At 44.4% G+C, this 21,804-nt stretch overlaps 2 long non-coding RNA genes across 2 annotated transcripts; both read left to right on the top strand.

Annotated features, from left to right (window-relative positions):
• Positions 1-12,035: 12,035 nt before the first annotated feature.
• Positions 12,036-14,941, top strand: LOC104873448. Its single transcript, XR_783472.1, has 4 exons — positions 12,036-12,065; positions 12,660-12,790; positions 14,604-14,656; positions 14,745-14,941. It is a non-coding gene; the product is annotated as an uncharacterized LOC104873448 (long non-coding RNA).
• A 113-nt stretch (positions 14,942-15,054) lies between these two features.
• Positions 15,055-21,406, top strand: LOC104873449. Its single transcript, XR_783473.2, has 3 exons — positions 15,055-16,476; positions 16,921-17,211; positions 20,282-21,406. It is a non-coding gene; the product is annotated as an uncharacterized LOC104873449 (long non-coding RNA).
• The last annotated feature ends 398 nt before the right edge of the window (positions 21,407-21,804 follow it).

Raw genomic sequence — 21,804 nt, 5'->3', positions numbered from 1 at the left:
TATTAGTGCCTGAACTCTCTACTGAGGTGCCATCCCTTGCGTGTGCCTAAGGAGGTACACTGGGGTTAGGACCCACACCCTGACATGAAATTCATTTCCGTTTCCTACGCACTTTATACACATAGCCTCCCACTGATTTTATAAAATGCTCTCAGCAGGCCGGCATTTTGAATGCAAGACATGGTGTTGGATATGGAGCTCTCCTCTTGCGGCATCATCTCGAAAAGTTTGGGGTGGGAACACTTCAGATTTCAAATTTTCAGGTGAAGAATGCTCGACCTGTGTTGCCTCTCTGATGCGCTTGCTTCGTATTTGATTTCTCTGAGCGAGAGGTTTGTTTCTCCTCCCCATACAAGTGTTTGTACAGGCATCATCTGCCCCTCGTGTTATTTCAATCCGGACTTTTTTCATTAGTTATAGGGATGTTTAGAGGGAATGTAAGAGAAAGAGAGCCCCTGAACTCACAGTAGGTCTACTGATTGGAGACTAAAATTGAGTAGCATTCAGCTTCATTGTGGTGAATGAGTTAGGAGGGAGGTATCATAATGGACTGCCCATTACCCGAGTCACTTGTGAAGATATTACCATTAATTAATACATACATGAATGTGTTTTACATTAATTTGTGTTGTTAGAGTATATGTGGGGTAAGCATTCCCAGAATTCTCTCAGTAACCATGAACTAACAGCTTACCTCTGTGTTCTCAGTGTTTGGACAAGAGATGTTTCAGCTACTCAAACAATTAGGAAAAGAATTGTTTTTTGGAAGGAAAAAGCCTAAGACAGGAAAATGACGGTTCTGTGTAAATCAGGAATAAATCTTGTATAGTTAGTGCTTGGTACCTACTCTACATAGGGTGTTTTACAACTACAACCTTACTTATAGGAGCTGGGAGGGAGGAGATGTTCCAATGTCTGGACTTTTTATGCAGCCTCGGGTATTGGCCACTCACAGCTTCATTTAGTCCTCCACAGGGGCCCCGAAGGTAAGAAAATTAGACCAGTTCTACAGAGGAGGGAAACAGGATCCAGAAACCATAGTGAGTCCAAAGCCCAGGACCCAGCGTATGGTCAGATGCCATTTGCTCCAAGAACTCTGCCTATGGAGGATACGTAGCAGCTTTGGCTTGAGGAAACCCTGAGGTTGAAAAGGTCAGAGTCGCAGAAGTCCTTTCCAAAAGTGAGAAGGGGAGAGAAAAATAGGCAGAGGTGGGGAAGAAAGGAAAGGAAACCAGGCAGAGACATAGAAAGACAGAAAACAGAGAGAAGGAAAATGAGCTACTGGAAAGGAGTAGGGAAAAGAGATGACCGCAAAATAAGGGAGAAATTGGTTGCTTTTGAAAATAGAAATAATAAAATTAATAATGTTGCGTAAAAGTTCTATTGCTAGCCAAATACAATAGCACACACCAGTAATCCTAGCACTTGGGAGGCTGAGGCAGGAGGATCACCATGAGTTCAAGACCAGGCTGAAATACATAGTGAGACACTTTCTCAAAAAACAAAAGGAAACCAGAAAAAGTTCTGCTACTGACCGTAGGGGAGCAAAGACTGTATTTCACGAGGAGAACAGGGATCTTCAGAAAGGTGGGAGCAGGTTCAGCAGCGACAGTCAGAAACCACACAGCACTGAGTAGTGAAGGTAGTAGCTGCTGCAATTTTATTTCTAACTCTAGGTGTATATATACTAGTTTCAAGGGCACACCTCAAGAGTGATTTCAGTCACAGGCAGGCATGAGAAAGATAGACAATAGTACTGTAAAAGCTAAGACCACAAGGTCAAGGTAAGACCACACCTATATACAATCACAAAAGCTAAGACCACTAGGTCAAGGGAAGACCACACCTATACGCAGTCAGAAGGGGAAGTTTGTAAAACAAAGGACTGGCTTCAGCATGTCACCTTCAGGATCACCTTCAGGACTTCACAGTCCGGGGCTCAGGGTCAGCACTTTGGCCACCCGTCCTCTTGTGCCTCAATATCTCCACCTCTCTAGGAACATCTAATAGTTCCTAACCTTTCCTGGGCCCAGAATACAATTCTACAGATAATGAACAAATAGTAATAAAGACAAAATAGAACAGAATTATAAATGAACCCAATGTCCCCAAACTGCAGGCAGAGAGGCCAGCTATTCTCTTCACGGCTGACTTCGCAAGCGGTGTGTGCCAAGGACCTCCAGGAGGCTTAACCCCTTGGGGACGATACCTCGGGTCTGGTTTCTGCCAGGTGACCGGCATTGTCACGCAGACTCCACTGGAGTGGTCGTGGCAAAGTTCTATTGCTAAACCACCAAAATTTAATTGTTTTTATTTTTAACCATCCAAAGAAGTAATAACTACAGAGAGGAAAAAGAAGGAGTTAATATCTTTTAAATGTTTCCTGCCGGGGCCTCTGCTACCTTGTGATTGTGAGGAAAATTAGAGAAAGAAGAGCCTCTGTTAGTACAGGCAGCACTGAGAGCATGAAGTGTGGCGGATTGACCATCCCGTGATCCTCCGCGTTCCCTCCTTGGGACCAACCTGCAGACGTGTGCAAAACGGCCCTACTCCCTGTGCACGTAACTGTAACACAACAATTATGGGTGCCTTAGGCACTGTCTCGGCCCTGGGACAAACCGACACCCACAACTTCAAGAAGGGGAGGTTTATTTTGCTGCACAGTTTCGGCCCACGGTTGCCTGGCTCCAAGGCAGAAAGAAGCAGGACGTTGGGAAGGCCTGGATGGAAGGTAGAAACTGGGCAGGCAGCGGTTGGTGAGCAGAGAGAAAAGGGAGGAGCCGGGGAGGGAGACGAACCCCTCCAGGTCATGGCAATGGTGGCCAGCCTCTTCCCACCGTGCCCACCTCCTAGCAGCACGCTGAACTACGAATTCATCGGTGGATTATCCCACTGAGACTTCTGGGCAACCTTCTAGATCTGAGCAGTAACCACGGACTACGGTTCTCATGCAGAAATCTGAGGTACAGAGAAATTAAGTCAGTCTCCTCTCTCCCTCCCTCTCCCTTTCTCTCTCTCTCTCACCCCAAGTCGCCCAGAGAGTGAATCCACTAAAACAATGCTAATTGGAGTAACTCAAACCCGATAAATAGCACAGCTAGTTTATTAGCTGACTTAACCCCACATAGAATAGGCTTCAGGGGTCAGGACGATCAGAGAATGCACTGATTTTCCTATAGATCTTTCCTACGTGTCCTTCGGGGCCAGTTTACTCCTCACTCTTCACCCCTCAGCAGTTTCAGAGGGTACCGCTCATCACAACGCTCCTTACGGCGTGTCTCCTGGTAGTTTTCGAAACAGAGAAGACTCATTTTCTAAGAACTCCTAGCAACTGTTTCGCCCATTCTCGCTGGTCCAAACCAGGTGGCATGTATGATATGTAATTTTAGTGTCAAGTTTACTGGACTAAGGATACCTGGAGAGGAGGAAAAGTTGCATTTCGAGTATGTCTGTGGGCGTGTTTCCAGAGAACGCTCGATGTGAGTTTGAGTGGGTTAGTGGAGAAGACCAGCCTTCAAGGGGTGGGCTGTTGGCCCAAATGGAATAAATTAAGAAGTCAATTGGCATCTGTCCCTAGAAATGGGGCACACTGGTCTGCTACGTTGGATATCAGAATGCCAGGCTTATTAGTCTTTGGACTCCAAAACTTATACCCGGGGCCCTTCCTTGTGTTTTCGGCTTTTGGCCTCAGACTGACATTTATACCATGAGCTTCCCTGGGACTAGGGCCTTTGGTTTCAGCTGAGTCAGGCAGCCAACATCTCAGGATCTTCAACCCAATTTTAGTGTCTCACAGAGAATATGTGGAGAAAATGCACTTTTCTGCCGTATCATCATACGAGCCGATTCCCTTAATAAATCCCCTCTCAGATGTCTGCATACGTATAACGGATATGACACAAACACACTGGCGTTTACGCTGTTGCGCTTCTGCCATTAAGGGTGAGAAGATGTGGAGCCAACCCTAATCTGCAGCTTGGAAGCAAGCCCAGAGCAGGTCAGAACACCCAGCTGACCTACAAACCGACGGTGAGATGGAAGCCTCGCTGTGTTAAACCCACCCATCTGTGTGCCTTGCTACACAGCATTTCCGTGGCGGGAGTCGACTGAGAAAGTGACTAAGTCAGTTCTAGGTGGTTTGATTTTCCTACAAGAGAGCGTAGAGCGCTGCTCTGTCTGTGCTTTCTCCTTGGCTGGAATCTGGCCTGGGACTCAGCTGAAAATGCAGGCTGTGGCTTAATCCTCCATCTTCAGTCCCATAAAAACATCAGACAGAGCCAGCAGCCGCCTTGAAGCTCTCTCAGGAGGGCTGGCCGACCCCATGTGAGCTGGTCAGCCTTCCACGGCCGACCGCAGCCGTCCTTCCAACCCGCCTGGCGAGAGCGTGCGGTCTGGAGATGGCTGCACCTCCAACTGTCGCGTGGTTTCCGTATCCTAGGAATTTTAGGAACAGATGGCGAGCACAGAAGACAGTGGCGGCTGTGCTGTGCATTCAGGGCAAAGGGGAGCGAGTGAATGAGAATCGAGCGGATTCTGGAGAAGCACTGGAGGAAAAGAGAACTGCCGAGACCGAGTCTTCTGCCTGCAAGTGCGACCAGAGACTGCAAGAAAGTTGGAAGAGAAAAATACCTGGTGGGCAGTTGGGGGTGCGGGAGAGGGGCGAAAAGAGGCGTTTTGTTTCAGGATCAAGACAGGTTACGTATTTTAAACGGTGTTTTAAAATCACCCCAGAGAATAGGCAGCGAAAGTCATCCATTCACCTGAGCTTGAGCTTTGGGCAGACGATTCTGTTGCTTCAGGAAACAGGCAGCGTCAAAACGCTTGAGGATGAAGCGCGTTCCCGTGAACCCAGTTCAGATGAATAACCCCGTGCACCCCATCTGCACCGCGCCGCCAGCGCCCCAGAAGCCTCTCTACTGGTATTTTTTTGGGGGTGGGGGTAGGGGGTGGCGGTGTGATTCCCAGGGCCGTCTCAGAGCGCCTTCTTAATTCTATCGTGAAATGTATTTTCCCCAGAGCTGGCGTTTCTCGCTGCGTTCTGGCGCGGCTCCTGAGATGCTACATCTGCACCACTACTCTGAGGTTACTTGTAGTTCATTAATATGCAAGAGGGGCCAAGAAATCATCGCTGTTGCTGACAGGAGCGTGTGCGTGCCTCTCTGGAATGCCTCGTTTCTGAAGTGGCCTGGCACCGACACTCCCCTTGTCTTCCTGGAATCAGCTCCATCTTGTCATTACATAAAGAGTTAAAAAAATTCCTTTCTGAAAAATCTCCAGGAAGGTGCAGAGCATCCTTCTCTTTTCTTTCCTTTCTCTTTTTTTTTATTGTCATCCCACTCCCCCCTGCGTGAACACATCAAAGTAGGAAGTGACATGCGGTGCCCTGGAGCTCTTAGCAACATGCTTTTAGGTTGGGAAATTTCATTTTCTACCTTATGATGATTACATGAGGAAAGATGAAATGCTTGCTTTGAGGTTTATTTGAGAAAGAGATGTAATAAATGTTGTGGCTTCCCACTGAATGGAACAAATCCATTCTGGTCATGTGGGGATATTAAAAATTACATATGTGTGTGCATGGACCCAGCCTGCATGACTTATGTGGCATCTGTGGTCCCAGATGCTGAGAAAGGAGACCTTGGGTGGCTTCTTTCAGAAAAATGCTGAATAAAGTTTTCCATTTTATCCAGTTTTGAATGCATTTAATTCCAAACAAAAATGAGTTCCCGTCCTATCTGAGCCACAACAATCTCCTTTAAACCGGTTCCTCAACCCAGAGAAACACACACACACACACACACACACACACATACGGCTGGATGTGTCGCACAGACTGACACAGCTTACAGGGTCCCCTTAGCTGCAACCCACAAGCATGTTGCAGAATTAATCCAATGTCTGTTTTTCAGAGAGTCCATTTTTCCAAATATTGGAACAAGGCAGGGGACATTTGTGTTTTGTTTGACTATCGGGATTTTTTTTTGTTCCTGTGTTTTTGTTTTTGCCTGAGGAACTTCTCTATAAGCTGGGAACTGAATAGAAAATTATCAACTCACCTAGAAACAGAGTAGGGAAGGTAGAGAAATAGCCTCACAGTTTCAGCCTTATGCTCCTTAGTAGGAAAAGATGCTAGGGAAGAAATCAAGTATTCATCAAGTAAACCATTTTCCCTGGCACAGAACATACAATCTTGGGCTCTATTCAGAGCCCTTACATCACATCTTCTGCTCTTTGTTCAGCCCACAGCTGGACCACACAGGTTGTGAGATGCAGAGTCGCCAGAAAGGCTACCTGCCTACAAAGTCTGTCACCACAGCCACTCCCTCAGCCCCTCCTGATCACGCTGACCATTCAAGTTCGCAGCAGAACTGTAGGAGTTTTGCTTTGGATGCAGAGAGGAGAGATCGTGATCCTTTTTCATAAATAACCTAAACACCAGCTTTTTGGCGATGAGCAATCTCTGTTTACTCTCCTTTTTAAGGCAATAAGAAATGGCTTTTATTAAATGCCTACTATGTGCTCTCATATGATAGATTTTCTGCCTTTACCCTGCTTCGCTCTGCATTTAAAGGGAGACAACAGCTAGCAAATACTTTTCAATATTTAAAGTTTTCTCATCTAAGCCCCCACATCCCCTCTGAAGCAGGTAGTATCGTGATTCCCACTTTACAGAGGATGTAACCAATGCTCACTGAGTCCACACAATTCCTCCAAGTGCACCAGAGGAGGAGCAGGGAGGATCTGCGATTCCGATCCAGGAGATCTGACTCCAGCACAAGCTGTCAAGCGCGTGCTATACTGCCTCCTGCTGGTGGGATGCTCTCAGTTCTGGGGTCTTCTTTTCCCCTCCCGAGCACAAAGCGCTGTGATTTCTGTTTGCAGGTTCATTTGTTCCACAGATTATGAAGCCCTGCAGTTATCTTAAGTATTCATTCTCAGGTGTCTGCCACCCTGGAAAGTGCTCTTATACATTTTTGTTGGGTGAATTGAAACACTAATGCGGTACAGGATGTCAGAAGGGGGAGAGGGTGAGTAAAGAATAAGATTTGGGAAAGAGAAAAAAATCAAGTCTATGATATGAAAAAAAAAAGGAGGTGGGGAGTTACAGGGACTAACGCTTGACTACAATGAGAGGAAGGAGGGTCGGTGCTGCTGTGATCCCTTCCCGGTGGGTGATGCCTCTTTTGTTGGGGAAGAGCGTGGACACCAAGCTGGAGGGCTTGTGCTCTTCCTGGTTGAGTATAAAGAGCCACAGAATGAGAATGAAGAACTTGGGTTATAGCTCCGTGGCTGCTGCTGAGTAGTTATCTCATTTAGGCAGTTTTCAAATTTTCTCTGGGCTCTGGGTTCTTCACCTGTAGAGTAAAGGAAGTGGACCGAAGAGTCCCTGTAGCCTTGTGAAAAAGCAGAGGCAGGGTTGGGGATTTAGCTCAGTGGTTCTGCCACCTGCCACACAAACACGAGGTCCTGAATTTGATCCCTGGTACCAAAAGAAGAAGCAGAAGCATATAATTTTATTTTAAACTGGTTGTGAGCATTTTACAAATACAGCAATATGAATAACATTATCAATAAAAATAATGCATCATTAAGTGCTCTTAATGAACCATGCAGAACATTCCTGCCCAATAAGATATTATAGTCCCACTTTTATGAAAGCAGAGTATGTGGTTCAAAGAAATTAGACAATGTGCTTGAGCTCAGGTAGCAAGTGGCTGAGTCAGGATTTGAAGGCAGGCTAGTCTGTTTTGACGTCCACAGTGGGCCTGGGGTGGGGAGTGTGCTACTGCATTCCTTAGCAAATGTCCCGTAGAGGAACCTAGTATCGTTTTAACTCAGAAACCCCAGTAACTACCTGACTCCCATCTTCAGCCCCCACCAGTCCAGTGATGACAGCCTCTGGAAAACAGCTCCACCAGAGACTTTTGAAACCATTAGAAAACACTTAGCAATTGCCCTCCTGAGCTGCATCCCAGCAGCAGCCATTCCGGCTGGTGTTGTAAGGCCTGCAGCAGATTGAGTCAAGATGAGCAAACTGTTCCCTAGAAACCAGCCCTTCCCGCTCCTCTCCCCTGTAGACCTTGAAGCAAAATCCCCTTGTTAATTCAGGGGGAAGCATCATGTGACTTCGCTGTCTCCAAGGCTGTCATTTGCCCATTCACCCAGTACTTATTTGCAAAAATTTCTTCTGTCTGGTTGCCATCAAATCTTTTTTCTTCAGTGTCTCAGTCTACTCCCTTCCAAATTTAAAATTGGCCTCCATTATTGTATCAAAGACATCAATCGAAAGTCGATACAAAGCATAGAAGCTTTTCAGTGATTCATTCTTTGCTTCTGATCATTATAATTCTAAGTGTCTGTAAGTGTACTCTTTAAAGACCACTAATAAAATCATACTCTTAAGGATATTTAAATCTCCTATGCATCCTATGTGTATGAATTTATAAATGCCGTATGCATGTGTGTACGTGTACCTGTAGCTGAGATAAGTAGCAATATCTGCTTGTAAGTAAGTACCTTAAACACACACATATGAAAAGTATCTTTCTGTGAAGAGTAGAACCTGGGCCAATCGTTGACTTGTTTTTCCTTGAACAATTCCCCCGCCTTTGCCCTGCTCTGCCCTGTTTCTAAAGGAGAGAACTTACAGATTTTTGTATTTATTTTCAAAATATTTATTTATGACACATAGCCATATCTGTTGAAACTAGAACAAAAAGCCAAGGGCCTACTGTTGGAAAATGAGGTCTAAAGGAGCTTCACCATACTTTCTCAAGCATCCGCAGCCAACCCTGGCTAACTGTACCGTTGGAGTATAGACTGCTTAATGTTCAGGATAAGTTTGGGGATGGTAACTCATTTTCAGGACAGAATAGAACCTGTGTTATATAGGGTCTGGTCAGGAAAATAGAGCTCACAGCGCTGTGTTCAAAAGAGGGGACTTCATATGGAGAACTGTTTATAAAGGTATGCAAAGAATCAAAGGAGCAAATCTTGAGGCACATAGGGATTAGGAACTTAAGAAGCCACACCCCTCCCTAGGAAGAGCCAGAGTGGGGGCTAAGGAGGAGGGACTGCTCACAGACAGCTGGGCTCAGAGAGCTGGGTGCTTCCTGGAGCCTGGGGGGTACACGGCCCTATCCAGAGAAGCTGCCAGGAGCAGAGAAGGCAGTGGCGCCCTGGCTGTTCTCTTTCTCACTCCCCGCTATCTGCTGCCAGAGGCTATCAGTGAAGAAACCTAAATAAAATCAAGGGAGCCTGGAAACGTATCTGGCCAGGGGGAGCCCTGTGAAATACGAAGCAGGGCTGGCAAGTGAAGGGAATGTAGCCAAGAGGAAACACAGGATGACTGGCCCCAATTTCATCCCTCAAAAATTAGTTAAGATCTTTCTTAATGATTGAGATCTATATCTGGCTGCAGATGCTCGTGTGTATATTGCATAAGAACATGGACTGTCTGTGCATAGTTGCTTCTGTGTGTGACTTCTGTGGCCCACACTCAGGTGGGGGCGTATGGAACCTGGGGGTGATGTGTGACTTGCTTTGTCCAATCAAATATGAGAGGAACGGATGCTTGCTCGGTCTCAATAGAAGCCGTGAACTATACCATGTCTGCACCGTGTTCTCTTTCCCCCATCACAAGATCTGTGATGCCCCAGATTTGATAACATGACCGTGTACCTGGTCTCTATTATGCAACTTGGGACGTGGTGTAACTATTTCATGTCTTACAAATTCACTACGGGGCCCATTGTTTTAAATGTACAGGTGCTCCACATGAAAAGATGTCTGGAATTTGAATGAAAATAAGTTCACATCTTAGAAAAGATGACTAACATACAATTTAAGAACAAGTTCACCCTATGTTTCCCAACTTTTCAGACACCTAATAGTTGTAAAGAAATAAAAAGGTTTCACTGAACACTGTATTGAACTCCGAATAACTAAAACTTCAAGATGTACTCACAAAATTAGCCCCAGCTAACGGCCCTTGTGGATTCCCAGAAGTGATGTTAAAAAAGAAAAGAAAAAACTCCCTGGCCATGTCACTTCCTTACTTAAAAACCTTGCCCTGGCTTGTTCATATAATCAACGCTTTCAAGTGTCCCAGAAGATAAAAACCAGACTCCTTTGCTTGGCATAAAATCTAACCCCATTTACGTCTAGCTCTATTTGTGTCCGATCCTCAATGTGTTCCAGAAACTTCACTTCTCACTATTCTTAGTAAGTTGTCTTTTCTTGCTGCCTGCTTGCCATCCCCTGTACACTGAGAGTTTCCTCTCCACTCTGACCCCTGTGTAGCTGACGATGGCCCTCACCACACCCACTGTGCTTCTGCTGTCCAGGCCTCTCTTCCACTTGATCTTGGTGTCTTCATCTCCATCCACCAAGGAACTGTGAAATATCGGGATGAAGGAGTGATGGATGAATGGATGAATGAATGAAGGAGTTTCCCCATTTACCCTCATGAGCTGCTCTGAAATCATGAAGATCTTGGAAATTTTGAGAATTCCAGATACCCCAGTGTCAAATTTGATATCATGTTAATTACAGGAACAGTGTTTGATGATACTGGGTGTAGTTATGTCTGTTTCATGTAGAGTATTTGGAGTAAGTTAACTTTAGAGCTAGAAAGAAGGAGAGACTCAGCCGACTGCCTTCAGAAAAAAGTTAAGTTGTTCTGGACCAAAAGAGGTTAAGTTGGAAGACTGCAGCGAGAGGTCCCACACCAACTCAGTGTTCTTTTTATTTCGCTGTCCTCAACTGTGTTAAGGGAAGTTTGATGATAGGAATGTTCACAATACAGTAAATATAAATAGGAAATAAATCATACAGAAAATAATCGTATTTGACATTCGTCAAATAGATGCAAATTAAGCTTCACTGGTATCATGTTACACCTGCTAATTTTTAAAAATGAAATGGTCGGAGGCTGCTAGGAATCTTTAGAAGATTCTTACATACTTCTAATGGCAATGTAAATTAGTACCGCCTTTTTGGAAAGCAGTGAAGGAATACAGAACAAGAGTCAGAGCGTTCATACTGTTTTGACCCTGTATCTAAGCTACTGGGGATTTAACCCACGAAATATGTTAGCAGTACTGAAAAAAAGTTTGTAAAAAAATTTATTACTGCGCTTCCTAATGAGAACCTCAATATTCAACAGGATGGGATGGTATTAAAGCAATGAAATATTTTGCAGCCATTAAACATTATAATTATATAGCTTACATGGAAGTATGGAAATATATAATATAAATTGGATACGGGGAAATCAAAATAGTATATACATTATGGCAACAACTCTATAAAAACTCATTCTTATCAGGAAGCCACTGGGTGGCAATTTTTAAAATAGTTATGCTTAGGTGGGATTACGGTTTTACTATTTTTATCCACATTTTTAAAAAGTTGCTATGACATACTGTCTCTCATAAGAAGCGGGTGGAAAGTAAATTCATTCAGCGGTGGGAATTAAAGGGTACAAGGGGACACAAGGAGACAGGTGAGTTATATGCGTTTCTGCCCCAAGCGTGCCCCTCCTGCAGTGGTGGGAATGGAGAACGGAGTTGCAAAGAGCGCCCTCTGCGGGGAGTCTGTTTAATTTGCAGGAAATAGAGGACGAACTTGCTGAAGAAATCTCACTCAATTTTGCTGAGAGCTTCTGATTTGACTTTAATCTCTAAGCAAAAGCCCAATTTTTCTTAGATCTCCCCTGATAGCCATCAAAACAGCTATTTGTCAAGGGTCTAACTCGTTTCAAGCCCCGATCTTTGGAAACTTTACATGTTTGCTTTATTTCATCTTTATAACAATTGGACAACCATAGTACGTTTTCCTTTTCACAAGGCACGTTCTAGAACACTAGGTCTGCTTTCAGAATCCCCTTCTGTTGAGTAATACCTTAGGCCGAACTGATACACTGGCTGTGGTCACCAAGGGCTGGGAGCATCACTTCCGTTTTGCGATGACCAAAAAGGTCCTTAGGCCGAACTGATACACTGGCTGTGGTCACCAAGGGCTGGGAGCATCACTTCCGTTTTGCAACACTTCTGTGTTTCCAGGTGTTCTGTTGGGTGAGAGGGTGCCACCTTCATTGAGAAGTGTGAAGAGATTCATACCCATCCACCAATAAATGTTTATCAAGTCCCTTTTCCGTGCCTGACACTTTGCTGGCACTAGACACACTTAGTGGGGAAGACTGACATTTAAAAGCGTGCTGTAAAATGAAGCAAATGCTACGCCAGACCAACGTACTGTGAGCCTGGAAAGCAAAAGCCCTCTACCTGTCTGGGGTGTCCCAGCTTGGCTTGGTGACCTATTACCATAAAGTGACTCCAAGGAGAGGCCCAGGTTTGCTGTGTGAAGACCTCCAATAATGTGTTCTCTCCACCACTTAATTACTAGCTCAGCTCAGGCTCCCTGCTTATTCTCTCTAAAAAGTCACTTCTTCCTGTGAAAGATGGAAACTATACTGCTGTCAGTCTACCTTCCTCTCTGGGTGGATTTCAGAAAATGCACTGTGCCGTGCAATACAGTTAGTAATGGAGCAGGGGGTTGAGTTGGCGCCTAATTTGTGTTCTGTGCTGGAAATCAGACGTATCTAGAAATGTCCAGTGACTCGGCAGGGTGGGTAACCTACTGGCATCTATTTCCAGCTGGTTTCCCTGGATTCTCATCTGAGCCCTGTAGAGAGAGGTTGTTTGCAGAGGCCGAGGGGACTGTTGTCATGTGGGGCTCCGTGAAGCACAAGGGTTCAAGCAGCGCTGCCCGTTACCCACACAGCAAGGTGAGGCCCAGAGCTGCGGGAGCGGGGTGGGCATGGACGGGAAACGCTGGCTGCGCCTCTGCTGCTGAGACAGTGTGCCTTTACCTCCCTGAGGACCTCGCGTCCGCAGTGCTGCTTTGGACCCGAGAGTAGATGCAGGCTGCTGCCTGGCAGCAGTGAGGAGAAGCTCACGTTTGAATGGCTTAAGGGGCACGAAACATCAAGCAGGATGGCCTAGAGGAAAAAATAAAAAGGCAAATGATCCGTACATGTAGGTGAGATGACCCCTGCGTACTCCTGAACTAGTAAGAAAGTTCTATTCTGGATGAGGGTATTAACAACCGCGATGTGATTTACTACGGTTAATGTGACCTTATTTATACCCACAGGCGAGGAAAACTTGGGTTACTGTTATTTATTACGGTGCGGATATGTGTCACCGCGGCAGTAAGAAAGGCGATGGCTGTCCAGAGGCCAGCTCCCAGCATGCATTGCCTACTTCACTCCCCGCCCCCAAGGCCAGGGACCGGCCATTACCACGCAGAAACCCAAGTTTGGGACGGCTCTGCCTTTCAGTGCACAGGGACAGGAGAGTAGTTTCCCGAAACCATCTAATTCTTAGTGAAAGCAAAATAACTCTGCAATTCTTGTCAAAAGGAGTGGTGCCTGGCAGTTTGACCCTTTGATTTCTGAAAGCCTCAAAGCCTCCTGTTTTGAGAGCTAGTACACCGTAGATGAGTTCTCAGGCTAATTAGCTGGTTGAAAAACCTTCATTTTCCCTTTTCAGACCCTTCCTACTGCTATAGACTGCAGTCTCCCAAGAAAGACAACAACAATATATCTCCTCCCACCAGCACTTCCTACAGTGTGACCCTGGCCCTGCTACCACAGAGTGAAGCAATCTAGATCTACATCGGTCCCCTAGAGCCTACTTGAACCTTGGTGATTACTTTAAATAGAAAGTGCTAGAATGACCTTATGCCACTGCTAAAGCTGAAGCATCAAAATAGCATGCGCTCTGCCTCGCTCTCTCAAAACACCAGGTCTGAGTGCCCAGCAACCCATCCATGGGGAGGTCCCCTGGTGAGGAGCGAGGATCCCAATCCATAGCCCGGATGAGCTTCTGGAAAATGGCCACCACCACCTTGCCAACCATGGGAGTGAGGCGTCCTAAAATGGACGCCTCAGACCTTGCTGTATCATCTCTTTGTGAGGCTGACACAGGGCTGCAATCTCAGTCCTTTTGTTCCTTTACTCACTTCTGAGCTGTGCCATTCTGTTTTATTCCTGTTCGTATTATTACTATTCTATTTATTTATTGTTCTGTTTTATTGTGGTAAGTAGAGTTAATTGCTTTCTAAATCCTACTGGATCGTATTTTGGAATTTGTCTCATCACAACAGATTTGATTTGGTTCGTTAATTCTGGTCCTTCTTGGAAAATTGCAGAATTTGAGAAGCACAACATATTACTTTGATGCCCAAATTCTGATTGCTTTTCTAAAATTATCAGAGCCATAAAGGGGACTGTTCTCTAAATGTACCACACCCTAGAACTACAAAATGATCGCTCATGTTGTGATCTGGTCTGATGTGTTGGACTGGGGCAGAGGGGGTAGACAGAAGGGGGTGGCATTTTTGATTTATCATCAGAGTCACCTTCCCTTTACACCTCATTTAGTGTGATCTTTAGAAAGATATGTCCTTGTCCTGCTCTCATTTAAAACAAAGACCCCTCTCAATGATTTTGTCAAATTGGGGCTTGTGAAGAAGGGGGAGAAAAACTGGTAAGGTCTGCTGTTACACTAATTTCACTTATTCTCACCTCATTTCAGAACCGTGTTATTCTTCCTGCTGCATTTCCACCAGCCATTTCCTCCTGCAACCTGTAGGTTTCCTGCAGAGAGAGGACAATGGGCAAGTTAAGTGAGAGATGATTTACAAGGCTTTTTTTTTCTTTCTGCTCTAATTTATAGGAAAATCATCCTGGCATAGGAAGACAAGCTAAAGCTCCACATCACTGAAGGATTTGTGATGATGAAAAAGAAAATGAATTAATAGAGTACATTTTATATTAGTAACACCAAATCTACCTGAGGGTACCAATTCATCCATGCCTCAGATATTAGCAAAAATATGTTTTAATTGAAAACATATTTGCCTTTCTTTCAGACAGCACTCTTTATTCTTTTACGAGTATTAATTTGTATCTGTTTCAGCTAGGAATATGTTTGGATATGTAAAATAGAAAATGCAAGGGTGGGAAAATATTTTAAGAGGTTTAAAGCCACAAAATTCTATTCTTTCATTTAAAAGACGTACAGAAGGGAGCAGTCAAAGCTGTAGGGCAGCACTGCAAAGACACTGGGAATCAAGACAGCCTCCATCTTTCTGCTTAACCATGATCAGCACACAGCTTCGTAAGCTGGCTGCTGGTGCTCCAGCATCTTGTCTATGATCCTGGCAACCAGAAGAGGAAGGGAAAGGAAAACTCATGCAGCATCTTGCTGAGTCTGTTCTGTTGAAGAATGTTCCTTGCAGATTCCTGAAAACAGTTCTGCTTACAATTCCATGGCCAGAATCTAGTCCCCCTTAGCTGCAGAGGAAGCCAGAGAAACAGGAGCATTTGCTATGGTCTGGGTGCTGCTGGAGTGTGTCCCTCAAAGTTGCATGTGTGGAAGGCTTGATCTCAGAGTCCCCCTGAAGCACCGGGGCTGCTCCATCCTTGGCAGGGATTAATGCTGTTCTCATGCAGGGAGTGGAGTCTCACAGGAGTGGACTAGGTCCTGCAGGGTGGGTTATTTTCAAAGCTAACCTGGCCGCACACCGCTGTCTTGTTTCCTGCCTTATCCAGTGACACTATTCCCTCTCCCCTGCTCTCAGTCTTTCCTGCTCCCTCCCTCTTTTTCTCTTCCATGAACTTCCCCAATAGGATGGTATCTACCATGTAGTGACAGGCTATAAGGCCCTCCCCAAAGGCCATTCCGCTAGGGCTGCGCCATCTGGGAATTTAGCCTCAAAAACTGTAAGCAAAACAACTCTCTTTTCTTTATAAAGCATCCAGCCTTGGGTATTTTGTCATAGCAACACAAAGTGACTAACTTCATCTTAGTTCACAGACACCCTCTCCACTTTTCTCCAGCACTTACTAGCTACACTGCATGATATGAGTCTCCTTCAATTATTCTGTGTTCAGCGGACAAGGAAGCTGTCTTTACTAAAACTGTGAGCTCCTTGGATAATTAATTATCACGTTCCTTTTACTGTATCATTCACAGTGCTTGATATGGGGCTAGAATGTGTTGCCATTCCCCAGAATTTTAGAGGTTCTATTTCTCATGAAAAGGAGAACCATGAGCAGTAGCTAAGTAGCCAGCAATCAGACACAGTATCATTAACATCTGATGATTCGCTTATTGTGTATGCAGCCCCTCTGCCCGGGCTCATAAACCAGAGCCATGAAGAGTGTGACTGCACTCAGGAAACTTACAGTTTTAGCAAACAATGCTTCCTGCTCAAGGAACACAGGAAAACAGGAGGGAGCAATGAGTGGCTCATAGGCTACATGGTACAGATAACTGGAGAAGAAAAGGACCATCGAAAACCTTGGTGCGGATGCTTTGCTGAAGAAAACAGGACCTGCTATGGGAATTTATGATGTTGAAGTGCAGCAGCTAATTCTATGCATCCACTTGACGGAGCCACAAGGTGCCTACATGTTTGGTTAAATGTGATTGTGCGTGTATCCATGATGACGTTGGTGTAAGATATTGCTATTTAAACAATAAGCTCAGTGAGGCAGATTTCCCTTCCCACTTATGACAGGCTTCATCTGACTCACTGAGGGGCCTGGAGAGAACAAAAAGCTGAATATGAAAGAATTCTCCCTCTACTTGACTGACTTTAAACTGGGAGACTGGTCTTCTCTTGCCTTTTGAATTGCGCTTGGAATTGAATCGTACACCGTTCTTCCGCACGTCCACTTTACCAACTGCTGATTTTAGGACTTTTAAGCCCCCGTAACTGTAGCCATTCCCTATAATAAATTTATTTTCCTCTCCCTGTCTTCTTCCGTTCCTCTCTCCTTTTCTCCCTCCCTCCCTCACCCCATTCCTATATACATACCTAAATGCTGCTGCTTCTCTTTCTCAGGAAACCTCTGACCCATACAATGACTCTGCAGTGACTTTTGGCATATTGAGTATCTTCTAAACTGCAGCCTCAGGAATAAAGAGGAAGGTTGCATCCCTTTTTCTGAAGCGGTGTATGAGCTACTGAGGGAGGAGGAAGAAGACAACCCATGACAAAGTACAGTGACAGAAGGATGTGCCAAGTTGTAAGGATGCAGGGAAGGGCCATTAAGCGGAGGCAAAGAGGGCCTCCAGGAGACAGGGTGAGACTACGTCTTAAAAGACTTCTCTAAGAAGTGGTGGCCAAGTGGGGGTAAGTAGCACAGACTTGGAAGATGGTGTTTTGGGTTTTATTTTTGTTGGAAAGAGTATGACTGTTTAAAGACTGAGAAGAAAGTACCAACAGACTGGGAGACATGAAAAGTATTAGTGGGAAGGGGATACTGGTTGAACAGAGAAGGCTGGAGGAGAAGGAACTTAGAGCTCATGGGAAGAGTTTAGCTTTCATTCAGAATGAGAAGTGGAGCCAGGTCACTTGGGCATGGAGTTCAGGGCTCAAGGAACCTCCAGGTTCATCTGGGTTATCCGTCCTAAATCCCCAGCATGGACAAGGAGAATCAGAATATGAAAATTGACTTGTCCCAGGGTTAAGTGGGGCAGGTCAGTAAAGCCCCCCGTGCTGCCTTTCTCAGGCATCTGATTATGACCCAAAAAAACTCTCCTGGGAGCAGAACCCAGAAGATGCCCCCAGGCCCCACACTGTCTGGTCTTTTCCACTCTTACCTATGACGTCTCTCTGTCCCCTCTCTGGCTCACTCACCCCGAAGTCTGGCAAACCCAGTGGGTTTCCTTTGGCCATCCCACCTTGAGTCAATTTCGTCAAACTTTTGCCCTCACTGTCCTGAGTGGTGCAATCTATTGTAGTACCTTGGATGCTGAGCACAGACACATAGGATCTCCAGCTTCCTGAATACAGAGCCACAGATGCCCGGGATCTGATGTCCTTGGGAGGCACAAAGCGCTCATGGGAGTCACGCTGGCTCTGGCACAGCCCCTGCCCCTTCTGTGCGGCAGGCACTGCCTGCAGGCTCAGAGCAGCTGGCAGTGTAAGGAGGGTGACAGAGACACTCCAACATCTTCACATGCTACGTGGTTTCAGATGGGGGTGGTTTGATTTCTGAGATTTTTAATAAATGCAATAAGAGCACCATTTATTTCCAACTCTCCAGTAGGATTATTAACTTTTTCTTCCAAAGATAAACTTGATTACATTACTTATTTATACTATGTACATTACATTAAAAGTTTAAAAATGCATCAGGGTAAAAGAATCATATACACTTTCTGAAAATTAGTGCTTTCTTATCCACCACTAATAACAGCTTAGATTATTAAAAAGGAAAAATCTTAAATATGCAACTCACCTTCAGGTTTTGTTAGTGCTTGTTTACTTTTACACGTTTTGCTAAACTTGACAGACAATCTAGAAATATCATCGCTACACACTTTGAATACTTCATTTTTATACCACAGCTGAGCTTTTGCATTGATGCATTGGAAGTAACTTGGTACAGGTGAAAAATGGAGGCTCAGAGCTGTATATATTTAAGGCTAAAAGGCAAATGTGCCTTTTTATAAATGGAGAGGAGGGTACACAATTAAAAAGCAATTGTAGTTGTAGTTTTTATAGGTTTATAAATAGGAATGAGAAATAAACTTACTGGGTGTTTATTACGAAGCAGCACCGTGCTAAACACATTACATCACATTCAATCTTGACAGCAATCTTATGAAATAGCTGAATATGAAACAAATGAATAAATTGGACCTAGATGTGCTAAACTGCCTAAGAATAGTCAAGGGATAAGTTAGAGGTTAATCCTGTGTGTCTGACTCTAAAACCTCCCTCTTAACCATTGTCCTGCATGGTCTCCGATGTCGCTCATCTCTAGACCCTCTAATACCAACTACCTCAAACACTGCTCTGCTGCTGCTGGGAGGGTAGACGGGTGCAACCACTGTGGAAATCAGTATGGAGACACCTCATAGAACTAGGGTTGGAAGTTCCATTTGGTGCAGCTACTCCCCTGTGGGGTATCTTCCCTAAAGAACTAAAAAGAATCATAGCACAGTGATACATGTGCACCCATGTTCATAGCTGTACAATTCATGATAGCTAGAACTTGGAGGCAGCCCAGTTACGCTGTAACTGGAGACTGGATAAAGAAAATGTGTTGTTTTCTTTTTAATATAAAATGGAATTGTATTCAGCCATAAAGAAATGAGAAATTAGAGACATTTATAGCTAAACTGATGCACAGTGAGGTGATACGCTTAAGTGATATAAATAGGACACACGTGTAGATACTGAATAGTTTCTCTGGTGTGAGAAACAAAGTGTAAATAAGGACTGAAAGGTATAATGGATAATGTGAAATAGGAAGAAAAGGGACAAAGAGGAAGTGGAAAGGGGAGGGTTGAGAGAAAGAAAAGAAGGGAATGGAATTCATGTGAGAAAGTGAAAAATAATGGAAACAATGTCTTTATAAAGAGGGAGGAGGGCCGGGGATGTAGCTCAGCGGTTCCATGGCCTGCCTTGCAAGTGCAAGGACCCGAGTTCAATCCCTGGTACCGAAAAAATAAACAAAAAAAAGAAGGAGGAGTGAAGGTGTTGGAGGATGGGCAGGGAAATGGGGAAAAATACGAACCGAGATGGATTAGGTAAAGGTACAAATTTCCAACAATAATAGGTATACAATATTACACAATAAACAATGTGTACATAATATTATATTATACAATACATATGCAATATTATATTGTATACATTAAATGTACCAATAAAATTAATTTTTAAATAGCACCTACCTCATAGGTGTCATCTTCAAATTAAGATAAAGAAATTCTTATTAGAAGAAAAATATCACATCCCAGAAATGCAGAACCATTAAATTTTATGGTTATTTAGCTTTTTCTGTGTCTTGCCCACAGTTACTATTTTTTCTTTCCTGTTTTAATTTTTTATTTATTTTCAATTGATAACAATTGTAGATCTTTATGGGGTGCAGTGTGATATTTCAGTACGTACGTATATCATGTGATGGTCGACTCTGGGTCTCTAGGTTGTCTGTCATGCCAAGCAGTTATCATTTCTTTGTGAGGAGAGCGTTCGACTTCCTGTCTTCTAGTTATTTTAATGTGCATTGCACAATAACTGAAAGGTGGTCAGCAGTGGCCCCACTCGTGTTTTGAAGTGTTGTGCTTCTTCTGGTGCTCTGCTAGGACAGGACTTGTGCTCATGCTCATTTATACCTTGTCTCAGAAGTGAAAAGAGGGTTTAACAATTACCTTGACATGTTTCTGTGTTGCTTTACCTTTCACAGAGCGCTACATGTACTATATCGTCTCATTCAAACCTTGCAGAGACCTTAAAGAACAGATGCAAAGCACAGTAGTTATCGGAGTACAAAGAGTGTTTCACTGATGAGTCACCACATTAGGGTTACAGTTGGGATTCCTGCCTGAATGCCTAAATGCGACCTGAATGCAGTAAGAGCCAAGTGCCCCATCGTGAGATGACGCCCCAGTTGGAAGCCTCTCAGGGAAGCCATCATTTTCAGAACAAAGAAGAAACTCTGTCATGACTGTACCTGTCCCCACCAGCATTTTCTCCTTATCCTCTCCTGTTTCCATTCAAGCCATATCACAGACCTGGTCTTTCATCCGTCTAGCCTCTCCCTTGCCCTATTCGCTGTCTGGAAAACTGTGACTCCTCTTTCAAAGCCCAGGACAATTGTTATCTTTTATGAGGAGCAACCCCAAACTTCAGCTCCCCACAAAACATTTTCTCAGGTTTTGTAAATACAGACATAGTGCCCCATGACTGGAGACATACATATATCCCTTCCCGTAAGAATGAGTGTTTTTCAGTGGCAGCAGCCACCTCCCATTTGAATGACACTCACTGCTTTTCTGAATGTGTCTAGCATAGAAGGTACCTAAGAGGTGTTCCCAGATGAGCTTTCTTATTGTTTTGTAACTGTATCGAAGGTACTACATCCCAGGACATTTATCTACCTGTTTTGAGAATCATAACACTCAGCCCTTACAAAAGCCCTGTGAAGTTGGTTCTGTCATTCTTGCCTGAGGAAACTGGGCAAAGAAAGAGGAAACTGGGAAAGAAAGGAGAAGCAAAACCCAGACCATGCACCACAGCTCCAGAGCCCAGACCTTTGGCAACTCTGCTCAGAGACCATTGTTGGTTGTTTAAAGATGTGCTAAATGATTCACAGACCACTCAGAGCTCTTGCAATATTAGTAGTCAGCTAAATTTGACTCTATACCTGTGCTTAAAAGGGAGATGAAGGAAACTCAATAGGAAAAGAGCCTGACTCCCAGTCTTGCCAAAAACAAAACTTGCAACTGTTTTCTTCTGTTACACTAAGAATATTTTCCAGGGATGGTAGTGCTGGGACGTGCCTGTAATCCCAGGACTCTGGTAGGCTGAGACATGAGGATCACAACTTTTGGTCTAGCCTGAGCAACTCAACTAGTTAGGGAGACCCTGCCTCAAAAAAAAAAACTTAGAAAGTTAGGATGTCACTGAATGTAAAAGGCCTGAGCTCAATCTCCAGTATCACAAAAATTAAATTCAAAAATATTTGCTTGGGTGTCATATTTTTATTATCTCTTACAAAGTCTGGAAAAAACTACAGTCTGAGTGCATCTTATCTTCACAGTTTGTGATGACCCTTGCTTTTCTTAACCGTCCCTTCAAAGACTGTGTATGAATCTGATATTATAATGAGAAGTTGAACCCCTGCTTGGCTTTCTTTTCTCCTCATTGTACTGCAGGTGGTATTTGGTGGGGAAGGGAGGGATTGGAAAGCACATTTTCCTCTGGCAT

This window comes from Fukomys damarensis, unplaced genomic scaffold (genome assembly GCF_012274545.1).
Source record: "Fukomys damarensis isolate Sample0158 unplaced genomic scaffold, DMR_v1.0_HiC HiC_scaffold_31, whole genome shotgun sequence".
Taxonomy (NCBI): Eukaryota; Metazoa; Chordata; class Mammalia; order Rodentia; family Bathyergidae; genus Fukomys; species Fukomys damarensis.
Note: the sequence above shows the minus strand (reverse complement) of the source record. Positions and strands in the feature narration are given on the sequence as shown.